At 43.0% G+C, this 14,640-nt stretch overlaps 1 protein-coding gene across 2 annotated transcripts in view; it reads left to right on the plus strand.

Moving 5' to 3' along the window:
- GABBR2 (gamma-aminobutyric acid type B receptor subunit 2) overlaps positions 1-14,640 on the plus strand; it is a 479,128-nt gene that overhangs the window by 49,091 nt on the left and 415,397 nt on the right. The gene's annotated exons all lie outside the window — the stretch shown is intronic.

Raw genomic sequence — 14,640 nt, forward strand, 5'->3', positions numbered from 1 at the left:
TCTTTTTTTTTTTTTTTTTTTTTTTTTTTTTTTTCCCCTCCAGATGGAGAGAGATAGGTAAGTGGGAGCATATCAGAATAACAAAGCCTGTAGAAAGAATCAGTACACTAGAGAAAAACACCACCAGAAGGCAAAGGCAGCATTCCAGTACAGCTCATGTCACAGCATACACAGACTATCTTGTTTACAGCAAATGAACTTTTGAAGCCAGCAATAGCTGAAAATGTGACTGTAAGCACCAAGCCAGTGCTAGCAAATCAAGTATTACTGCACAGAGATGGACAGTCTCCTGGAACTTTTGATATTCTGGCTACCAAGAACGCAACAAGCATCTAAAAGCAGAGGTCAGACATGAAGGGCAAAAGAGAAAATATATGTAAGCCTGTGTTTTTCACAACAGAGAAGTGACAGATTCAGATCTACAGGTGACTAGTTCAGCAGCTACCTAGCAATATGGGTGACTAAGGAAATGCAAGAAAAGCATTCCAGACAACTTCCCAAAAAAGAAAAAGTAAAGGACTCCATAAGCAAATTAGTGCTCAATAAACAAATTGTAAATAATTTTTGGTTTATAACTGAAGAAAATTTATTGTAGAAGCATTGTGAAGGATAATATGTCATTTATTAAAACAATTATATAAACAATAAATACAAATGACAGTGGTCTTCCAGCACAAAATAACACTTTTCTGTTCATCGGTCTGAATGTTTTATGCAACTTATTAATAGAATTGTTATACCTAAATATGAATAAAAAGGGAATTAATAGTGATTAGCAATAGAAGAGGTAAAGAGTACACATCATCATTTAGTTTTATAAACTTTAATCAGCTACTTTAGTTGAACAGAATTCCTCTAAAAATGTTACTTTCAGCATATTGCCAGTAGTAAGTCAGATTTTACTATTGTAATTCCTTGTTGTGGGTAGCTAGAGGCACTGGCCAGTACTTAATGACAGAGACAAGAGATTTATAGTGGAGACATAAATACTCTGAGTAGCAGCAAGATTATATATGCTGGAAGTGCAAGTCATGTACCTCTACAACCATAATTCTGAAAGAATAAATATTAAGCTGTGGTCCTTAGGGTGCAGTTTGAATTATTCCTACGGCTTGGTTACGAGGAAAGCTTACATACCGGAAGACTTGAGCTTTGGTAAAAGTGAGGCCAGAAAAATCAAAGCATGAGAAAGCATCTTGAAGGCAAACGTGAAAAGAAGAACATCACCTAGAATAAGATAATGGGTGAATTGTAAAGTGGTCTAAAACCTCTGAATACTTTAAACCCAATGAATATCCCATTTTTCTCCTTGTGGGGAGAGAATCAGTACAGGACTTTCCCTTGTGAAGAGCTAAGCGGGAATGACTAGCTTGTTACTGTTACATCTTGAACACAAGCTCTTGTGGCTCTTGCGTTCTTAAAGATCACAACTTTAAGGCTGTCCAGGAGTAATTTTTGAACGGAAGCAAAGTCACTTTCCTGTGAGCTAGTACAGCCTCTACTTGGTGTGGTGGATCCTAGCTGCTGTAGACAAGGAGCCATCAGGGCTCTACAGACTCCTCCTAACCCAGGCCTGCTCCAGCTCAGGCCTGTACTGCTCTGTAGTGAGATGGGAAGTTGCTCACATGTGGGAAATACTGTTTACTTCCATGGTCTGAGTAAACTCTTTGTACCCTACTTTTTCCTCCTCACAGAGAACCAGCTAAAGTCCCTGGAGCATTCACAGCCACACAGCAGTGGCAGGGCTGGCTGCTCCAGGCACTTCTCCACAGCCAGGGCTGCTTCAGAGGAAAGCCTTCTGTAGAGCCTTCCCGTTCACCAAGCTCTATATTAACTGAATTCAACCTGAGCTTCTAAATAGTTTACAACTTTCCTTAAAAAATAAAATATATTCCACAAAACAAATGGCTATTTTGCCTAGCCTTAGTCACAGCTAAGCAGCTGTGAAAAATCATTTCTGCTAATACAGCACCAGTCGCAGCAGAGAAATACAGCTTTTCACAGGTGGCTCTCATTTTCTGGGTTGATGACTTGAGACCTAAGTGTTTGATTTTTCAGAAGCACTGAGTACTTACAGCTGCAGCTGAAGTTAATAGTAGCTGGGCTTTGAGGATGGGAGGAGCACTATGTAGCAAGTATCCTGAAAAAGCACTTTTCAGCGTTTTCAGGATGAGTACCCAGCATTAATAGTAAGTTGTTTTGTTTTTTAAAACCTCAATTTCTTCAGGACATGTTTTAATATTAAGTATTGTGCTATTTGTTATTATTACAGGTATGTTGTGAAAATGATGTTTTAGAATGCCATAAAACATCCAGGTGCTGTAATAGCAAACTCAGAGAAATTGTGGAGGAAATTAATTGCTTTTAATATGAACTCACACTGAGCTCACAAAAAGAGAATTTGGGGTAGTAATATGCAGCAGAGCTGAATCAAGTAGGATAGATTTAAAAAAAAAAAAAAAAAAAAAAAGAAGAAAAGAAATACTGCTGTTTTCAGTTTCCTCTGTCATGTTCTCATAACAGTGTGAAATAATTTAAGTGTGTATGTATACTGAAAAAGTAAGGTCAGGTATAGTCTCTTCATTCTGTGTAACTCCTTCCATGTGAATTAGTAAAACCTTATCTGATGTACGTGGAACCAAAAAGATCTTGGAGGAATGGAGTCCTTTCTCTCAATGCAAGGAGAAATCCTATGTTCTTGTAGTCTGTAAATATACCGTTGTAAGCAGTTAGCCCTCTGGCAAGGGATCTGCTGTAGTGCCAGGTGGGTCCTACAGTCAAAGCCTTAGTTTTGAATTTTGGTAGTAGTTTATAAGTAAGAGTAAGCAAATAAAATAGCTAAAATCCCTAGTTTTTGTGATGACTGATGTTTTTGCTTTCCTAGCAGGAGGATGTAGGGACAGGAATGCATTAAAGGTTCAAAAGTATTAAAGTGGCAGTCTAATCAGCTCATCTCCTGAGACAGGAGAAACCAACTGTGTGCTGAAGTGCTGGGTTTCTCTTATTTGCTAAAATGTTAGAGGGAAAAGGTGACCTGGCAAAGCATAAGGAATCCTTTTAAGTTCTGTACTTTCTTCTGCGTAGCTGTGACTGATGTAAGAAGTACTGTAGCTAAGTCTGGCTTGTATCTACATATCCAGTTGCAGTTGGCCTGTTTCTGATTATGCTCAGGATTTTATTGCAGTTTTGTATTAGAATTAGTTTATGGCTTGAAAGGTGAATTTTGATGGATCTGCTTGTGCTCATTTAAGATTTCCCTTGGCTATTAGAAATTACCATCTTCGTTACAGTCAGAAGAATGAGGCAAGTGTCTGTGGTTCATCCCCTCCACTTTTTTAACCCACATTAAGCATCAAATCTTGTTCTCTCAGCTCTTTACTAAGGTTCAGCTAGGGCAGAGCGAGTATGGTGCTCACCCAAGCGTCAGGCTCAAATGACTTCTAAAGCTCTTTCCCACCTTCTTGCCTATTTCTGCTGGCAGTTCCTGGCCAGCAGGAAGTTGTATTCTTCAGCGGATTTCTGCAGAGGCCACTGTAAGCCCCGGATAACTGTTCTGAGTGTTCCTTCCATGAAGTTTTTCAAAGACAGGATTTTGTTTCCCTGAATTTTAGCTTTGAAATGATTCCAAGCATTGCCCTATGCAGCAGGATAACAATACCTGAAAACTAGGACAGCATGGTCACAAGATTGCATGTTTTCAGCAAGGCACAAGTGTAGGAAACTTTCCAACTCCTAATAATAATACTACCTCAGATGGGAGAACAAAATTTTGTTAAGTTTTGTTATTATTTTGTTAAGCTATGGTCTCTGAAGTGAGTCACTATCAATTCATCTGGTATAACCCAGTTCAAATTAACATTGAGGTTTATCTACCCTGATTCTGATCAGAAGTTACATAGTTGCTTGGTAGCCATAATGGACGTGGTTATGAAGCTATGGACAATGATTAACAAAAATATTGTCATGTACTGCATTGCTCAGAAGTGTGCGTAATGTTATGTCAGCATGTGGTGTTCTTCTGTGCTAGCTTTTTTAACATAGAGTCCTCACTGCACCTCTTGCTTTTGAATGTTTTTATTTCTGCCTGCTCTTATTTCTGCTGCTTCTGCTTTCTGTTGATGTGCCTCCCTGAGAGGCTTTCACACTGGCCAAATTTGTCAAGTTTTGCAGGTCAGTAACTGGTAAATTGAGACGTGAAGTTCTTGCTGGTTTCCACTCCTGGCCTATGCTGAAAGCACTTTCTGGGGTCCTACAGTGTTCTATCAGTGTTTCTATACTTCTGCCTCTCAGTGCCGTTGGCAGGCAGCTGGGATTCAGCGAAAAAGGAAGCTTTTTAATCACATCTTTGCAGATCTTAAGTGTTTTCCTTCACCTTTTTGTTACTGTTGGCTTCATAAGTTTATTTGCTCTGGGCTATGAACTGCGGATGGTGAAACACATGCAGCACAATGCTGCAGCCTGCTCCTTTGGTGAAAATTAGTTCTGCTATTCACGGTCTCTTATCCCAATTTGTAGTAACTTTTTGAAAGTTGCTTATCCTTTGCCATTAAACTGGCTGTAGCATGGCAAAAGTGTGAGATGTTCAAGTTATGCTGGTGAAGTAAACTCTGCAAATCCTTGACAGGCAAATTGGAGAGAAGAGATGTGGAAAGGACTTGAAGGGGCTGTGTTTTCCATATAACTGTCTAAATATAAATGGATTGATTGCAACTGTCAGTTCTCACAAGTGTTTGTCTAACCTCTTCTTAAGAACCTCTTGTGATAGAGAGGTTCTAAATCCTCTTGTAGTCATATATCCTAGCTTTTAGCATTAGAGATGGGGAACATTTCTATCTTAAATCTGTGATGTAAGCCAATACTTTACTACCAGCAGAAGTGGAGAAAAAGGTACACCATACCCCTTTAATTTACCACTTACAAACTTGAAAACTGATGAATGATTACCAGCTTTCACTTTCCAGAATGAACTGTCACAACCCCTTTAACCTCTTCTTTACAGACTTCTGCATGGCTCACCCAAGAACCAACTGTGCAGAATCTTGGTATTTCTTTAGTTTTAGCATTCAGGCTGGGTATGCCAATAAAGATCTTACCAGTCTGCCTCAGTTGTCCTATGGACAATACTCTTTCTTATATATTGTGTGGTGTTTGCTTTTTCTTAATTTGGTGTGGTACAGTAGATCATCGGCTAGAAAGAGGTCAGCACCAGTACCTGTTGTCCTGGTTTCAGTTAGCACAGAATTAATTTTCTTCCTAGTAGCTGGTGGAATGCTGTGTTTTGGCTTAGGATGAGAAGAGTGCTGATAACACCCCGATGCTTTAATTGTTGCAGAGCAGTGCTTACACTAAGCCAAGGACATCTCAGCCTTTGCTCTGTCCTGCCAACGGGCAGGCTGGGGGGTGCAGTAAGAGCTGGGAGGGGACAGACCCAGGACAGGTGACCCAAACTAGCCAAAGGGGTATTCCATACCATCTGACGTCATGCTAAACAATATATAGGGGTGGCTAGCCGGGGGGAGGGGGCCGGACTGCTCGGGGTTAGGCTGGGCATCGGTCAGCGGGTGGTGAGCAATTGCATTGTGCATCACTTGTTTGTACATACTATTATTACTTTCGTATTATCACCATTGTATCATCATTATTATTATTGTTATTATTATTTTCCTGTCTTATTAAACTGTCTTTATCTCAACTCACGGGCTTCACTTTCCATTTCTCTCCCCCGTCCCAGAGAGGGAGGGGGGAGGGTGAGCGAACGGCTGCGTGGTGTTTAGCTGCCAGCCGGGTTAAACCACGACAGTCTTTTTGGCGCCCAACGTGGGGCTCGAAAGGTTGAGATAACGGCAGATCTGACCAGAGTGTGTTAAACTAAAATTGGTATAAGTATTAGACCTGCTTAATAGTCACTTGTCATAATGCTGATTGCTTTAATCTCAACTGTGCTGCGCCTGTTTTCCAAATTGAGTATTATAGCACGTTATTTTCCGTATGTGCTCTCTGTCATGTTGTTTATCCTCTCCGGGCCCTGGTTTCAGACCATTATGGTACTGTGTGTTGTATCAGTGGCTTATGAGATGATGAAATATCTGGCCATGACTCTAACCTGGTATTTGTACTCAGTAACATCTTCGATTCTATACTTTGGAAACTGTATTTTGGAAACTATTAGCAATTGTATCTGTTGCCTTTTTTCATTAGGGAGTCAATCTGTGGAGGGGAAAGGGGAAGATAATTTTTCTTACTTGATCACTCTCCCTTTCTCCTTCACCACCCCTGTACCCTCCTTGATCACTCTCCCTTCCTCCTTCACCACCCTCTTATCCTCCGAGTTTATTACAATAGCTCTCCAAGATATTGAATATCCTTGGGATACTCAGACCAGCATAGTCCTGTTGTTCTGCCTCCTGAATGCACTTCAGGTTCTGCTTAAAGTTAAACAACTACTTAGGAAGCTCATCCGGAGATCTGCCCGGAGGCAGTATAGTTGTGGGTGGCAGGGAGTATGGGAGGATATGGGCAGGCATCTAGACCAGTTGGCACCCCCAGTGTTTTGGAAATTCACCCCTGAACAAGTGCAAAATCCTCAAAAACTGGCAGAATGCTTGAATAAAAGGTGTCGCGATTCGGGAAGTTCCAAAGTAACACAAATCATTGTAACATGCTGGGGCCTGGCTTACGCCTATCGAGCTGCCATGGATACTGCTATCAACTTAGTGACAGACCCTGCGGCCACTCCAAGTCCCATGACAGATCCAACGGCCACTGTGACCCCTACGGTGGACTCTGCAGCCGCTCCAGTCCCAGCTCCTGCAGATGCTCCAGTCCCAGCTCCTGCAGCCGCTCCAGTCCCAGCTCCTGCAGCCGCTCCAGTCCCAGCTCCTGCAGCCGCTCCAGTCCCAGCTCCTGCAGCCGCTCCAGTCCCAGCTCCTGCAGCCGCTCCAGTCCCAGCTCCTGCAGCCGCTCCAGTCCCAGCTCCTGAAGCCGCCCCAGTCCCAGTTCCTGCAGTCGCTCCAGTTCCAGCTCCGGCCGCTGCTCCAGTCCCAGTTCCTGCAACTGCTCCAGTCCCAGCTCCTGAAGCTGCTCCAGCTCCAGCTCCTGAAGCCGCTCCAGCTCCAGCTCCTGCAGCTGCTCCAGTCCCAGTTCCTGCAGTCGCTCCAGTTCCAGCTCCGGCCGCTACTCCAGTCCCAGTTCCTGCAACTGCTCCAGTCCCAGCTCCTGAAGTCGCTCCAGCTCCAGCTCCTGAAGCCGCTCCAGTCCCAGCTCCTGCAACTGCTCCAGCTCCAACTCCAGCTCCTGTAGCCGCTACAGCTCCGGTTCCTGCAACTGCTCCAGCTCCTGTAGCCGCTCCAGCTCCTGTGGCCGTGTCAGAGAAACGAGCTGTAGCAGTGCAAGTTGACCCTGCAGAGGGCATTCCAACCCCTGTGGCAGACCCTGTAACAAAGTCAGAGAAACGAGCAGTAGCAGTGCAAGCTGCCCCTGTAGAGAAGGTGAAAATATGGTATAGAAATTCAAGTCGTTTAGAACGCAGAGAGTCTTCTGCCAATCCAGGTAAGGCTTCTGCCAAAACTAAGTATAGAGATGACGAAGATGATGACGACGCTGGGCCGTCAAGGATTCAGGAGGAGGAAGATGAGGATGCCGAAAGAGCAACAGTAACTACCCGAAGCCTAAACGAGCGCGAGCTACGAGATGTGCGAAAAGATTTTGGTCGCTGTATAGGTGAGCAGCTTGTCACCTGGCTGCTCCGGTGCTGGGACTCTGGAGCCAATTGTGTGGAATTAGACGGCAGGGAAGCCAAGAGGCTGGGATCCCTTGCTCGAGACGCCGGCATTGACAAAGCAATTGCAGATGGAGCACGACCCACCAGCCTCTGGAGGCGTCTCCTCTCAGCTGTAAGGGAAAGGTATCCCTTCAAGGAAGATATTTTATGTCTACCAGGCAAGATGGACGTCGTCAAATCCCAATGGATGTGATCAACAAAATAACAGCTATGTCTCCACCAACTAACAAAAAAGAAACACAGACTTTCCTAGGTGTTGTGGGGTTTTGGAGAATGCACATCCCAAATTACAGTCTGATTGTAAACCCACTCTACCAAGTAACTCGTAAGAAGAATGAGTTTGAATGGGGCCCTGAACAACGACAAGCCTTTGAACAAATCAAGCAGGAAATAGTCCATGCAGTAGCCCTTGGGCCAGTTCGAACAGGACCAGATGTAAAGAATGTGCTCTACACTGCAGCCGGGGAGAACGGCCCCACCTGGAGCCTCTGGCAGAAAGAACCTGGGGAAACTCGAGGTCGGCCTCTGGGGTTTTGGAGTCGGGGATACAGAGGATCTGAGGCCCGCTATACTCCAACTGAAAAGGAGATATTGGCAGCATATGAAGGAGTTCGATCTGCTTCGGAGGTGGTCGGTACTGAAGCGCAGCTCCTCCTAGCACCCCGATTACCGGTACTAGGCTGGATGTTCAAGGGAAGGGTCCCCTCTACGCATCATGCAACTGATGCTACATGGAGCAAGTGGGTTGCACTGATTACTCAGCGGGCTCGAATAGGAAACCCCAGTCGCCCAGGAATATTGGAAGTGATCATGGACTGGCCAGAAGGCAAATACTTTGGGATATCATCAGAGGAGGAGGTGGGTCGTGCTGAAGAAGCCCCACTGTACAACCAGTTGCCAGAGAATGAAAAGAAATATGCCCTGTTCACTGATGGGTCCTGTCGTATTGTGGGGAAGCATCGGAGATGGAAGGCTGCTGTATGGAGTCCTACGCGACGAGTTGCAGAAGCTGCTGAGGGAGAAGGTGAATCGAGTCAGTTTGCAGAAGTGAAAGCCATTCAGCTGGCTTTAGACATTGCTGAACGAGAAAAATGGCCAGTTCTCTATCTCTACACCGATTCATGGATGGTAGCAAATGCCCTGTGGGGATGGTTACAGCAATGGAAGCAAAACAACTGGCAGCGTAGGGGCAAACCTATCTGGGCTGCTGCATTGTGGCAAGATATTGCTGCTCGGGTAGAGAACCTGGCTGTGAAAGTACGCCACGTAGATGCTCATGTGCCCAAGAATCGGGCTACTGAAGAACATCAAAACAACCAGCAGGTGGATCAGGCTGCTAAGATTGAAGTAGCTCAGGTGGACCTGGATTGGCAGCATAAAGGTGAATTATTTATAGCCCGATGGGCCCATGACACCTCAGGCCATCAAGGTAGAGATGCAACATACAGATGGGCTCGTGATCGAGGGGTGGACTTGACCATGGACGCTATAGCACAGGTTATTCATGACTGTGAAACATGTGCTGCAATCAAGCAAGCCAAACGGTCAAAGCCTCTTTGGTATGGAGGACGATGGCTGAAATATAAATATGGAGAGGCCTGGCAGATTGATTACATCACACTCCCTCAAACTCGCAATGGCAAGCGCCACGTACTTACAATGGTGGAAGCAACCACCGGATGGCTGGAAACATATCCTGTGCCTCATGCTACCGCCCGGAACACCATCCTGGGCCTTGAAAAGCAAGTCCTATGGCGACATGGCACCCCAGAAAGAATAGAATCAGACAATGGGACTCACTTCCGAAACAACCTTGTAGACACTTGGGCCAAAGAACATGGTATTGAATGGGTGTATCACATCCCCTATCATGCACCAGCCTCCGGGAAAGTTGAACGATACAATGGCCTGTTAAAGACTACCTTGAAAGCAATGGGCGCTGGGACGTTCAAAAACTGGGATACGCATTTGGCAAAGGCCACCTGGTTAGTCAATACTAGGGGATCTACCAACCGAGCTGGACCTGCCCAATCAAACCTGTTACGTACTGTAGATGGGGATAAAGTTCCTGTAGTGCATGTAAAAAATATGCTGGGTAAAACAGTCTGGGCTACTCCTGCCTCAGGAAAAGGCAAACCTATTCGTGGAATTGTTTTCGCTCAGGGACCTGGATATACTTGGTGGGTAATGCAAAAGAACGGAGAGGTCCGGTGTGTACCTCAAGGAGATTTAATACTGGGTGAGAATAGCCCATGAACTGAATTGCACCATGTTAAATAGTATATTATACTGTATATTATCACTACCATGATTACTATAGGTGACTAATTAGAATGTATGGAAAAGAGTGTAACCTGAGCATGACATAAATGGTATGGAATAAGGGGTGGATAGATGTCCTGGTTTCAGTTAGCACAGAATTAATTTTCTTCCTAGTAGCTGGTGGAATGCTGTGTTTTGGCTTAGGATGAGAAGAGTGCTGATAACACCCCGATGCTTTAATTGTTGCAGAGCAGTGCTTACACTAAGCCAAGGACATCTCAGCCTTTGCTCTGTCCTGCCAACGGGCAGGCTGGGGGGTGCAGTAAGAGCTGGGAGGGGACAGACCCAGGACAGGTGACCCAAACTAGCCAAAGGGGTATTCCATACCATCTGACGTCATGCTAAACAATATATAGGGGTGGCTAGCCGGGGGGAGGGGGCCGGACTGCTCGGGGTTAGGCTGGGCATCGGTCAGCGGGTGGTGAGCAATTGCATTGTGCATCACTTGTTTGTACATACTATTATTACTTTCGTATTATCACCATTGTATCATCATTATTATTATTGTTATTATTATTTTCCTGTCTTATTAAACTGTCTTTATCTCAACTCACGGGCTTCACTTTCCATTTCTCTCCCCCGTCCCAGAGAGGGAGGGGGGAGGGTGAGCGAACGGCTGCGTGGTGTTTAGCTGCCAGCCGGGTTAAACCACGACACCTGTTTTCCTTTGCATAGTCCTACATCTATGGAAGTGAAAACATAAAGTTTCTATTTGCGCTTAATTCAAATGGAGGTTCATGCTTGTAATGGGAGCCTCTAGAAGGTTAGACAAATGAAACTGCATGGTACAGAGGCCTTTTTTTTCCCTTCTTAAAAACAAATGGGGGGAAAAAGTGCTGCTCTCCAATCAGTTGGATGTTGGTTGTGTTAGACTTGTTTATTACCTCTAACCTATTAAAGATGAAGTATCGGATCAATTTGGAATATACATAACTGGAGTCTATAATTTGGGTGAGAACTTGTGAAGCCATCTGACAGCAGAGCCTTCCCAGTGAAACAAGTGGCACTCAGACCAATATCTGTAGAAAGTACACATTTTTGTTATATTTATGGTAATGAAGCAGGGATTAGACCATTCACTTCTTCCTGGCTTTTTCTGTCCTTCATACAAAGAAGACATTTTCTGTTCATCTGCTATTTAAAATGATGCATGTGTGTTAGCTACAGGCTTACTGCTGCCCAGAAGTGATCTTTGTCATGCTCCTAGAGATTGTCTCCTGTGGTTCTATCTAGTTTTGAAACTTTCTAACAAAGCCCTGCCTCCAAGTCCTTGCATACTGTCAGGTTTCACAGCTGTCAGCTTATGCTGTTAGCAACAAATATCTTTAGTTCACACTAGCAATACATGGAATACTTCAGAAAACAGTTTGATAACCTATTGTTCAAAATAATTTGTTTTTTTACTTTTAATAGATCTCTTATAGAAAGTGCCACCCTACATGTATGGAGGCACAATCTAAAATAATATTTCAGTTTTATCACAATTTTGGATCATTTTTGTATAGAAGATGAACTAAAACTAGAATCTAGCTCCCATTTACTGAATAACACCCTTAATCTTATTAAGCCACCACATGAGCAAAGGAAGACAGAAAAAGTAAGAGTTTTGTCTATGGCTGTCTTTAGTGGTGTTACTGGTGATGATTACTGATACACTAGGTGAGGTTCTTAGGTTGCTCATAGAACAATCTATGGGAACCCCTAGTGTTTCCAGGTAACTAATTACTTCTTATGCAGAGAAGCAATTGTGCTTTACACTTATGTTTATCTTTGCAGCACCAACAACTACTTGCTTTTAGCAAATAAGTTGCTTCATAAATAAATTGCTTTTTCTGTGAAGATCTCCTTCCTTCCAGACTTCCACCACTTCTAGGAAAAAAAAAATCATTCTAGGAGAAAAAAATCCTGTTTATATTGGAACAATGAAGAAGGTATTTTCTTATCAGCTACATACTTGACTTATGTAGCAAGTAAAAGGTTTTCTGATACCTGGAGACAGAGAAAGGGTGTCTGAAATAAAATATATGAAGCACTTAGCTGGGAATGGGGTCAGCCTGGCCATTGTTCTGAACTTTCCTCACCTAACCTGCCTTAGCCAACCTATGTAAAAACCTCAAGTAAAAAACTATACGAGTCTCTAAAGTTTTTAGACACTCTCTGTAGAAGTTATCTGTGTATCTCATACCCTTAAGGAGAGAGTCCCATCTTGATTTAAGGTGGGGAAGTAGATGTGCTGGCAAATTAAGTAATTTGAGTAAAATAATCCAGTTAATCAGGAGCTGAGCTAGGATTTAAAATCTTCGTTTCTCAAGAATGACAATTTAGGTCTTAAATAATGTTGTGATGCAACGACGTACTTAGAAAACAAACTAGCACTGATTCTGAAACAATACCAGCTAATAAATGTGATGGAAAAATGTTTGCAGAGCTGCATAGTGTATTGCCCAGAATGAACTATATGTGGAAAGCTGCAAAGAGGGGAAAAAAAAAGTTCAGGGGCATCTTGCAGATGGCAATTTATATTAGGCTAAATTAAGCCTATGCAATTTGCTCATGGTTAGAATGGAACCGTATACTTCTCTAAAAGGTCCATAAGAAAGCATGATTTACTCTCACTTCTAGTGGTGACTTCCTTGTTTCAGAGACAAGTTACTGCCTATTCCAGCCCTCTAATCTTGGCATGCCTTGCTGCCTAACAATTGGATTAAACTGACAAGTAGAACTCTGCTCCCTCCCCGCTGCAGCTGTGCGCTAGACTTCTCACCTCTCACCCTGCTCCTTTGTCCCAGCTGGATGTAGGATGTGGGTGAAATCTTACTCCTAGGTTGCATGTGTTCAGAGCATGGTCCAGGAAAAGTTCACTATCACCCCATAAATTCACGGAGTGTCAGCTAGAGCAGCTGACTGTGTCCTACAAACATAGGAGATCTTTCTTCCTTCCAAGAAAGTGGAGTAGCCTTTGAAATGAAGCATGGTGAGCATCAGGAATGATGCATATCTGTCTACTCTAAAATTCTTTCCTTATACCTAGCAAGTGCAATCATTGATGCTTACAGATAGAAATATGATATTGATGAAAATGTAGACAGGAAATATAAAATGCTGAACAGTCTTTTTTTCTGCCATGCTAATCCCCTGACCAGCCTTGTAATTTAACATTTGCTTCATAATTGGATTAAGCAGAGTAAAGAAAAATTTTGCTTAATGGAAGTAAGTGGAAGCAATGAAGTGAAACATTTAAAAATAGCTTGGACAAAGTGCTTTAAAGTACACTGTGGAGAACGATGGGGGGGGGGGGGGGCGGGGAGCAAAACAAACTAACATAGCCTTGCCTTATTCTTGTTCAGGTACATACGAAGCAGGGCTTCTTGTATGTCTCTAGGATCGCTGTATTCGTGTAACATCCTAAACTGAGAACATATACTGACTGGGGATTAAGCAGATAATCTCATGAGGTCCTTTACAACTGTAATTCTAAAATAGATTAGGTATTTTTCAAGGATGTTAGTTCTGTGTATTATTTTTAAATACATCCATTTAAACAATTCTATTGATATCAATGTTAATATTAATTTTAATTTATTAAAAATTCAATATTGATCTCATGAACAGGAGTTTAAGAATTTTGGGGAGTTTTTTTTTTGTTTTCAATTTACATCAAGTAACAAAACAATGGTGATTTACCTAACTATCTTTTGGTTATTCTCCTGTGAGAGATACAGAACAAGCATCATTTTGGCATGTGTGGTTTTCACTGTCATCCAGTGACTGCAGGTGACAAAGGCTCTCTGCCATTCAATACTATGCTTGGACCTGTGCTAGAGCCCCAGCAGTTACAGTAAGGTGTTCTTGTTGTTGTTGTCTTGTTTCCCCCCCCCCCCCAGGAGGTCATTGAGAAGGAGGGTTGTATAGAGGAAGCTCACAAATTGTAATCTTAGTTGAGTCACTTGTTCCTCAGTTGAGAAATAGGTTTACGTATATTAATTCAAAGATGTCTTTTGCTTTTTTGTTTGTTATTTGATCTCCAGCAATGGGCTGATTTGTCCATAATAGTAGCATTATAATTTCTCTTACACTTGTGTGTGCATATATACAGACAAAAACCTTTTGCTTCTAAACAACTTGCATTTCTACTAGACATGTGAGATCCAGTTATTAAAATGCACATGCTACTCTGTACTGAGGTTTTGGAGAAATGTTACAACTTTTCAACAAATCAGGATGCTGTTCTTTGTCTTATGGTTTCTTGAATCTAAATACTTCTAAGATTCAGTACTGAGTGTGCTTCCTTACTTGTGTGTTTTTATTGTTTGTTTTTTTTAAGTGTCATTTTTTTTTTGATCTCATGTACGTGATCTAGCTGGCAAGTAAGAGTCAGTGCATTGTAAGGCACTGGAGCAGGCTGCCCAGAGAAGCTGTGGATGCCCCATCCCTGGAGGTGTTCAAGGCCAGGCTGAATGGGGCTTTGGGCAACCTGGTCTGTGGGAGGTGTCCCTGCCCATGGTAAGGGGTTGGAACTGGGTGGTTTTTAAAGTCCG

The sequence above is a fragment of the Aythya fuligula genome, chromosome 2 (genome assembly GCF_009819795.1).
Source record: "Aythya fuligula isolate bAytFul2 chromosome 2, bAytFul2.pri, whole genome shotgun sequence".
NCBI classification, from domain to species: domain Eukaryota; kingdom Metazoa; phylum Chordata; class Aves; order Anseriformes; family Anatidae; genus Aythya; species Aythya fuligula.